The sequence below is a fragment of the Glycine max genome, chromosome 4 (assembly GCF_000004515.6).
Source record: "Glycine max cultivar Williams 82 chromosome 4, Glycine_max_v4.0, whole genome shotgun sequence".
Lineage (NCBI taxonomy): Eukaryota > Viridiplantae > Streptophyta > Magnoliopsida > Fabales > Fabaceae > Glycine > Glycine max.
In genome coordinates this window covers 23,931,042-23,941,795 of record NC_016091.4, presented here as the reverse complement: position 1 = coordinate 23,941,795, position 10,754 = coordinate 23,931,042, and the positions used below count along the sequence as shown (strand labels likewise).

Sequence of the window (10,754 nt, the reverse complement as noted above, 5' to 3'; positions counted from 1 at the left end):
GCGCTTGATGATCAGGATTTCTTCTGCCGCGATGCCTCCTCGCTTCTACTTGCTCAGCCTCAACAGAAAACTCCTGACGCAAATCAACACCTAATAAGTCACCCATATCAGGTATTGCTTTGGGTACATTCCATTGCGGAGCTAATGGGGCGTTAGGTGTTGCCATTGGGGCATCATGTTGCTGTGAAGGGGTCATAGTCGGCCATGAAAAATGAGGATGTGTTTTCGCAACACCACCAAACGAATGTTAGCTTGTAGACATATCATTGTGATGACCTTTGAACGGATACTGATACATCTGTGAAGGATACTGAGAAGATGTTGGTGGCGCGTAATACATTCCATGGCCACGCTCCTCAATTTGTTGGGAAAATTCTTGCGCTTCAACAGCCTCCCTTCGTCTGTCAAAACCCCGAGTTTCAACACTTGACTGAAGCATGTGAAACTCTTGTGGTAGAAATTGACGCTCTGATACTGGACCATGTGCCACAAGCTCAGTGATTCTCTCTTGCTCTTCGGATAAAATCGTTATCTTCTCCACATAAGGCACGAGATGATCAACTGTCCATGTGTTCCTCCCTTGTGGTGACTGTTGGACCTTGTGGCCTCAATAATCTTAAGAGGGATAGGCTTAGAATGCAGAAGAAGCAACAACAATCAATTTAACAATGTTCTTTAAACATGTAAGACACAATTGATTGCAACAAAATAAATAAGATAAGGGAAGAGAGAATGCAAACACAATTTTATACTGATTCGGCCACTTCCCGTGCCTACGTCCAGTACTCAAGCAACCCACTTGAGATTTCCACTATCTTTGTAAATTCCTTTACAAAGTCTAAACCACACAGGGACAATCCATCCCTTGTGTTCAGATGCTTTACAACAAGAGACTTACAGTCTCTTAACCAATCTCATTGAATAAGAAGAATGGAAGAAGAATTCTCTCTTCAAGAGAAGAATATTACAATGAAGATCATGTAAGAATCCTTATAGATTTTGCAAGTGTTTGGTCAAGGATTTCTTTTGAGAGAGCATTTGACAACGAAATTCTTTTGGAATCTCTCTCATTGTCTTTTGAGAGGATAAGACATTTTTTCCAAGCAAAACTCTCTCTTCAATTTCGTCCCAAGTCACACATATATATAGGCCTTTGATGGCCATTCAAAATTCAAATGATAAGATGTGACTGTTGGCGATATTCCTTGAAAATCCTCTCTGGTAATCGATTACAGAATTAGTGTAATCGATGACACAGTTGTTTTTGTTGAACAGTTGTGACCCTTCATTTAAAATTTGAATTCCCAACGTTCAGAGTCTCTGGTAATCGATTACATACGATGTGTAATCGATTACACACTTTCAAACCATTGGTAATTGATTACATGTATTGGTAATCGATTACATGTGCCATGAATGACTTGAAACCTTTCATTGTGAGGCAAGGCTTGATCTTGAAGAAATCTTGAATCAAGGCTTTGTTTGTTGAAACAATCTTGCATTAATCTTGAAGCAAAATGAGCCTTGTTTGATTCTTCTTTTGACATCATCAGAATCATGTATACATACATTCACATTCTCCCCCTTTTTGATGATGACAAACATGTGATTTCTTCTCAACACCATCAAAGCATGCATGATTTACATTCTCCCCCTTTCTCAAGCAAATTCTTATTCTTCTTGACATCATCAAAATCTTCATGATTTACAATGTCTCCGCAACTTCAGCCTGCAATTATTAGGGTTAGGAAATTAATGCCCATGCTTTAAAAAATAAATTGAAGTTAAATATTCAAAAATAAATAAATACCAATGTAGTTGTGTTTGCATTCTTTGGGTCGACAAACATCTTCATTTTTCGCCTATACCGGACCATGTAGTCGGAGTTAAAACTCAATAGGCCCTCCTGTCGAGGATAAACGTCGATCCTAAACTCAGCTCGATTGTTCCATTGACTGATCATTGGGGCCAACAGCTGGAACCAATTTTTAGCTTGTTTGCCTTTCAGCGTTAGGCCATGGATATTCAGTGGTTGCGATGGACACTCGAGAATAGGTTGTTGCATTCCAAATTGTTGCAACACTATATCGGGTTGGTGCCACTCAACAGCATGGAAACAAATGAGTGGCACCACCGCGCACCACGCTACACTACCAACCAAACAAATTGGAGGTAACGCTGACATAGCAGTTGCTGTGTAAGGCTCCCACAGAAACTGCATACAATAACACAATTGTTAATTTTCACTTAAACATGACATTTTCTTTATTATTTAACGAATACATTACTATCTTCTTACCTCATGTCATTTCATGATATCCAATTTGCGATGAAAAACTATCAGATCATCATTGCCAATATGTTGATTTCCACGTCGCAGCCACCTACAAAAAAATATGAAATCATGAGTGGCGACGCGTTACATTATTAATTATTTTCAAATGAAATGTTATTTTTTAAACAACTAACCTGAGTTCGAGTGGTTTATTTTCTATTACGGGAGGAGTCCTCTTTGGTGCCAAAGTCGTGCATCGTTCCCATGCCCACATTTGGATTAAGATGCACATACCTCCGATTGATTTAATTTTGTAATCGGTGGCGCTGCTCATCTCTCTATATAAAAAAACAAGCACGGCAGGTCCCCATGCATACGTGCTGCATTGTTCAAAGTCACGTAAAAATTACAGGTACCTTAGGGAAACTTTGTTGCTGCTTTGGTCAACAAATAGGACTCCTCCTATGAATCTAAGGATCCATGCACGAGTAAACCTTTGTAGTTGTTCTATGTTACCATCATGATTATTTATTTGTGAAAAATGGTGAGCCAACCAACTTAATTTAACCACACTGCCTTGAAGTTCACATTCTTGTGGTCTGACTCCCAACAATTCTTCACATAATTCAGCCCAATCAATATTAGTTTGACCAATTAATGGTGTCCATTAACACGCAGACCTAATAATACAGACATCTTGAAGAGTAATCGTACACTCTCTGCATCTCATGTGAAACGTATGTGTTTCGGGCCTCCATCTTTCAATCAAGGTAGTAATTAATGACACACTAATTTTTAGGTAGCCCATCTTCATTATCCAATAAAAATCACATTGCCGAAGTAGAGGAATAATTTCCTCTGGTATTTCTTCTTCCCCTTGATACGTGGGGACAGCTCGTCTGATGAGTAATTTCCAGTCTTCTTTCCCATTCCAAACATGTTTTGAAACATGCTTAGCTTGCATCCATAATACACCACCATCGATCGGGCCAGACTTAATTTTAATATTTGATGAACATGACGACGAAGATGCCATTGATACTACAAAATAAAATATAATACAATAAATTCAAAAAATAATTTACACATTACTTGTAAAGAAAAAAAATAACTACATTTACAAAAAATTAATTAAATATATATACCACATAATTAAAATTTGAGTAAATAACAAAATATATATATTTAAATAACAAAATATATTATACAAATAACAAAATTTAAATATATTTTATAAATAAATTAAATTACACGTAAACATAAATTTAATTAAATAACATAATATATATATATTTCTGACAAAATATTCAAACAATATATATACAAAATTACTACAAACTAAGGTATCATATAACTAGCATATAAAATTTAAATACCATAGTTATTATTTAAATATTTTTAAATAATAACTTACACTACCTATAAACTAAAACTATTTTAGATACCCACCAACTACAAAATTTAAATATATAACATAATTTAAATATAAAAAATAATTTAAATATATAAAACATTATTTAAATATATTCCATAAATAAATTCAATTACATGAAAACACAAATTTAAATAAATAACATAATATATATATTTGAAACAAATAATTAATAACATATATATACAAAATTAATACAAGGTATCATATAACTAACCTAGCATAGAAAATTCAAATATTTTAAACTAAACCTAACATACAAAACTAATATCATTTAAAACTATAACTAAAACTAATATCATTTAAAACTATAACTAAAACTAAACCTAAACCTACTGTAAATAACTTAAATTATCAAACTAAACATAGTTTACCATTTAAAACTACAACTAAATAAACACAACTTTAAATAAATAGCATAATATATATATATATATATATATATATATATATATATATATACAACAACAACAACAACAACGCCTTATCCCACTAGGTGGGGTCGGCTACATGGATCAACTTCCGCCATAATGTTCTATCAAGTACCATACTTCTATCCAAACCATTAATTTCGAGATCCTTTTTTATAACCTCTCTTATAGTCTTTTTGGGTCTTCCTCTGCCTCGAATTGTTTGTCTTCTCTCCATCTGGTCTACTCTCCTCACTACAGAGTCTACCGGTCTTCTCTCTACATGCCCAAACCACCTAAGTCTATTTTCCACCATCTTCTCTACAATAGGCGCTACTCCAACCCTCTCTCTAATAGCTTCGTTTCTAATTTTATCCTGTCGAGTCTTACCACACATCCACCGCAACATCCTCATCTCCGCTACACCGACTTTATTCTCATGTTGGCTCTTGACCGCCCAACATTCTGTTCCGTACAAAATCGCCGGTCTTACCGCAGTCCGATAAAACTTTCCCTTTAGCTTGATCGGTACCTTTGCATCACATAACACCCCCGATGCTTTTCTCCATTTCATCCATCCTGCTTGAATGCGATGATTCACATCCCCTTCAATTTCCCCATCATCCTGTATTACAGACCCAAGATATTTAAATCGTGTGACTTGAGGGATAATATGGTCTCCTATTTTCACCTCTGAGTTAGAAACCCTCCTTCTTTTGTTGAACTTACATTCCATATACTCCGATTTGCTTCTGCTTAGGCGAAAGCCATGTGTTTCTAGAGCTCGTCTCCAAGTTTCCAACCTCTCATTCAATTCCTCCCTCGACTCTCCAAGGAGGACTATGTCATCTGCAAAAAGCATGCATCTCGGCGCTATCTCTTGGATTTGTTCCGTGAGGACATCCAGAATTAAGGTAAAAAGGTAGGGGCTAAGGGTTGACCCTTGATGTAAACCAATTGTGATGGGAAAATCGTCTGACTCTCCACCCTGTGTCCTAACACTAGTCGATACCCTATCATACATATCTTGGATAGCTCGAATATATGCAACCCTAACCCCTTTCTTCTCTAGAGCTTTCCACAAAATCTCTCTAGGCACTCTATCATACGCTTTCTCCAAGTCAATAAAAATCAAGTGCAAGTCTTGTTGGGCCATGCGATATTGCTCCATCACCCGCCGTAATAAATAAATCGCTTCCATGGTCGACCTTCCCGGCATGAAACCAAATTGATTCTCAGTAACTTGAGTCTCCTTTCTTAATCTCCGTTCGATCACTCTTTCCCATAATTTCATGGTATGACTCATGAGCTTGATTCCCCTATAATTTGCACAATTTTGTATATCCCCCTTGTTCTTATAGATTGGCACTAACATGCTTCTCCTCCATTCCTCCGGCATGCGTTTTGACCTCATAATTTCGTTAAAGAGTTCGGTGAGCCACTCAAGACCTCTATCTCCAAGAGTTTTCCACACTTCAATAGGTATGTTGTCTGGCCCCACCGCCTTACCATTACTCATTCTTTTCAACGCTTCCTTTACTTCCTGTTTCTGAATCCGACGATAGTACTTATAGTTCCGGTCCTCTTCTCTTGTGTCTAGACTGCTAGAGTCATATCCATATCCATCATTAAATAAGTTGTGGAAATACGCCTTCCACCTTTCCTTGATATCTTTTTCATGCACTAAGACTTTGCCTTCTTCATCCTTAACACACTTTACTTGATCCAAATCTCTAGTCTTCCTCTCTCTACCCTTAGCAAGCCTATATATAGATCTTTCTCCGTCCCTGGTTCCTAGAGCTTGGTATAGTCCGTCAAAAGCTTGGGCTCTTGCCTCACTCACCGCCTTTTTGGTTTCATTTCTAGCTATCTTATACTTATCCCAAGTTTCAGAATTTCTACACCTAGACCACTCCTTGAAACACTCCTTTTTTACTCTAACTTTGCTCTGAACATTTTCATTCCACCACCACGATTCTTTACCCCTAGGTCCAAAACCTCTAGATTCACCCAACGTCTCTTTAGCCACTTTAATAATCTCTTGGGACATCTTGTTCCACATATCATTTGCACTTCCTTGTGATTGTCCACACCAATCCTCCCATATCTTTTGTTGGAAGATTCCTTGTTTCTCACCCTTCAAGTGCCACCATTTGATCCTTGGTGCTACCAGAGGACTTCTTCTCTTTGTCCTATCTCTAATTCTTACATCCATAACCAAAACTCTATGTTGGGTAGTCAAGCTCTCTCCCGGGATAACTTTACAGTTCAAGCAATACTTCCTATCAGACTTCCTGATAAGGAAGAAATCTATCTGAGAACATGTCCCTCCACTTTTGTAAGTGATAAGATGTTCCTCTCTTTTCTTAAACCATGTATTGGCTATAGAAAGATCCAAAGCCTCCGAAAACTCCAAGATGGATTTACCCTCCCCATTCATCTCCCCTAGGCCAAAACCCCCATGCACCCCCTCAAAACCTCTAGCCACGCTACCTACATGTCCATTGAGATCCCCTCCTAGGAAAACTTTCTCTCCTTGGGGTATATCCTGAAGTACCCCTTCTAGATCCTCCCAAAATTTTACCTTAAAGTGTTCTGCTAACCCAACCTGAGGTGCGTACCCACTAATAACATTAAAGGTGTCCTGTCCCACTACCAATTTTAAGACTATGATACGATCTCCTACTCTTCTTACATCCACGACATCCTTCTTCCACTCCTTGTCCACAATAATCCCTACCCCATTTCTTGATCTGATTTTTCCCGTATACCACAGCTTAAATCCCGAGTTGTCTAATTCTTTCGCTTTTTCTCCTGTCCACTTAGTTTCTTGTAGGCACATAAAATTGATCTTCCTCCTCACCATAACATCCACTATTTCCATAGATTTTCCAGTAAGTGTGCCTATATTCCATGTACCAAAGCGAATCCTCCTGTCATGAACTAGCTTCTTTACCCACACCCGTTCACGAAAATGTGGGAACCCTTGCTTACTTTTCACTACATCCGGGCGGCGATGCAGCGGCTCTTGCTCTTTTGACACTGTACTCGAGCCATACAGCGCGTTGCTTCCGGGCAACGACCTAGCATTCACATTATTACGTAATTGATCCATGTCATAGAGATTCGACAAAGTTTAACGTTGGCTGTCGAAAGCCTAACACAACCCTCTCCTTTTATCCGGGCTTGGGACCGGCTAAGAATAGCAAAGCTACCCTAGGCAGGATTATATATATATATATATATATATATATATATATATATATATATATATATTTATGGACAAAAATTAATACAATATATATAAAAAATTAATACAATATATCATATAACTAACCTACCATAGAAAATTTAAATATATTTAACTAAAAGTAAACCTAACGTGCAAAACTAATATCATTTAAAATTAAAACTAAAACTAATATTATTTCAAACTAAAACTAAAACTAATATCATTTAAAACTATAACTAAAAATAAACCTACCGCACAAAACTTAAATTATCAAAATAAACCCAATTTACCATTTAAAACTAAAACTAAGATAAGATAGAAAACTAATACACTACTAATTTACTATACCTAAAACTCTATACAAATTTTATAATATCTAAAATAACTAATTTAATTATCAGAATACAAACAATTAAACAAATAAAATAAAAAAATGAAACAAACTTACTAACTTTGAAAACTAAAAGTGGAAGAACACGTTCTCCTTCTTGCAAAGCTTCACTCCAACACCAAGAGCTCTTTCTTTCTTGTGTTTTCCTGAGTTTAAGTGGGTTTTCGTTTACGGGGGAAGGGGATTTATGCAGCTTAAATCGCTGCTGGACTTGGCGATCTCCCCTGAACCAAAATCGCCAGCCAAACTGGCGGGTACCTATAAGTTGCAGTTCTTCTTCTGTTCTCAGTGCAACCTGCAACGCCTGCAACCTAGCCTGGCTCCCCTAGGGCAACTCGCCAGTCAAACTGGCGAGTCCCATGCATCCTGAAATCGGCAGTGGCACTGGCGAGACCAGTGCCACGTGTCAACGCCAGCCCAAAGTCGCCAATGGCTTCTGTGATTTGCATGCTTTTTACGTCAAAAACAGCACCATGCAGGAGATACTTCCAAAAGAGAACCATTTCGGGAATATGTTTCAAAAAGGAGCCCATGTTGGGAATTTTGCCACCAAATGTTGCGTTAAAAAAAAATTATTGTTATCTTTCAATCTATTTACAGTAGACTGTGTTTTTGTTTAAAAATAAATAAATTTATGTTCATTTTTCTATTTCTTAATATTTATAAATTTTTTCCTTACATGTTTTATGAATGAAATTTAATTACTTGATTAATTATATTTAATTTAATAAATATTCAAAAATGGGGTTTATGTAAGACCTACTAAAAATTATCTAAGATCCTAAAATGAGATCTATGAAAAAATAAAGAGATCTTCAATCTTAGGTACACTATGCATGATCCACCAAAAATGATCTAAGATCCCAATTTGAGATCTACCACTGAAGTTGCTCTAAGAGGATCAACAACCGTAGAAAGTAAGTATCTTTTCTAACTAAGCACCCTAGCAAAATAAATAAATTATTATTTTTTTGTGTAGATCACTATGAGCAGTAAAGTTCTCTCTTTAATTATTTAGTGCAACTGCATACTCAACATAGAAACTCGAGATCACATGTTAAGTTAAAATAATCTCATATCAATTGTTTTATATATTTGGTAAAAAAATAAATTATTCATAAAATGTAAGGATGTACCTAAGCTTCTTGGTGGACCCATTTAAGCATCCAAAAAAAGGTATTGGAAAGAAATTGGGTGATTATAAAGTTCTTACATTTTAAAAGATAAAAATGAATAATGTGTATACGTAAGACTCATTCAAACATCCAAAGAAAGGTGCTCGATGTTCTAATGTCAAGCTAAAGTGCTCAACGATGAGTTTTGACTACGACCCCAACGCCATACAGTATTTTGAGTGTGATTAATGCTATATTTGGGACCATGTTTTGTTGCCATGTTGGCCTAAAAGCTAGGCATATTAGATTCATAACCATTTTTTTTCACACGTTGATATGTGGATCCAAATATGTGGTCATTTAGATTCATAACTCAGCTGACCCGGTTAGGGTTCATTAACGATTGGGTTGGAATTAAGTTAACTAGGAAAGCATATACTTAAGCAAAACATATAAAATTTTGGAATTTAATTAAATCTTTTATTCAAATCACTTAAATAAATTCATGTGGATAAAAGGTTCACATTCACCACACTCTTACCAAATAAAACTTATTAAAAACATCTTTGGCTCAAAACAAGGTCGTCCAAAACTTCAAAGAATGAACTAAATATTTAGCATGTGAAACAAAATGATAAAAACTACATGTCTAGAACTTCATGCAATTAATACAGAATCTCATGTCCCAATGTCACATCCTATCAGAATATTGTGTTCCAGCATCCTCTAGCATGAGGTTTTCCATAACCACCCACCTAACCATCTTCTCCCACGAACACAAAGTTCGAGATCATCACAGATCCAAACACAAACAATACACTGGGAGTGAGTTATCACATTTCTAACTAATAAAGAGAAACGAGACAACATAGATATACAGATCATGTAAATGAAATACAACTTACTTCAACACAACTAACGTCATTCCACCACTTATCTCGTATCATCACATCTCAACACTACACGTCTCACATTCTCACATCATTCATGTACTCAAGGAGCAAACACAATATCACTCAACCAATCAATATCGATCAATACACAAGCGTTATGCAACAAATATACTAAGACTCAATCGTATATGCAATGTGGTACCATGTCAGTGAAAAACCTCATCGGGCGTCCAAGAGTACATGATAAGACAGGCCACACATTGGTAAGATAAGTCACTCTCACTAGGTAAAATCATAAGGAGACCAGTCAGGGTCACTCTGTTTTGCGAGAATGTTTCAATAATATGGGATCAACATAAGCTTCAAAGAACATTCAAACCGAGTGTATTTACCCCCAAGGCTTACACTCCAAAAAGTCTGTTAGGGAATCTCCCTCTTGATTTAGTTCTAACCCAAAAAACATTTTAACATGCAAACTATATCTATGAACTGTACAAAACACATGACTCCTCAATTGTTCTCAAAATAATTTTAACTCGTCGCGTCTCAAAGTAATTAAACTTGTCAGGTTCCCATAGTGGATCTCATCACAATACTCGTCGCACATTAACTCATCACCCATAAAGGGTCTTATAGTTGTGTGATTGTACGGTTCATAGCTCACAACTCAATGCACACAACATCTCAATACACATGTGTCATCTCACAATTTAACACATACTCAAATTGTCACTTACACATAGTTCATCACACTTCCATAATCCCAAGACAACACGTTATCACGCCTCATGTATTATATACATGGCACACAATAATAATATTAATATGTTATGTTCATATGATTAAACCCCTCGAACAATATCACATAATCATATAAAAATCAAAGGAATCAAAATCATAGGTCAAAAACATGAAAACACCAAGAGCACTCAATTTTATCAACCAATTCGCATTAGGGCATCAATTGGCCCATCAAACACAACAATCTCGTAATTATAATCATAAA

At 36.3% G+C, this 10,754-nt stretch overlaps 1 non-coding gene across 1 annotated transcript; it reads right to left on the bottom strand.

Moving 5' to 3' along the window:
• Nucleotides 1–91, bottom strand: MIR4997B (microRNA MIR4997b). The gene has a single exon (NR_161714.1). It is a non-coding gene; the product is annotated as a microRNA MIR4997b (primary transcript).
• Nucleotides 92–10,754: the final 10,663 nt, after the last annotated feature.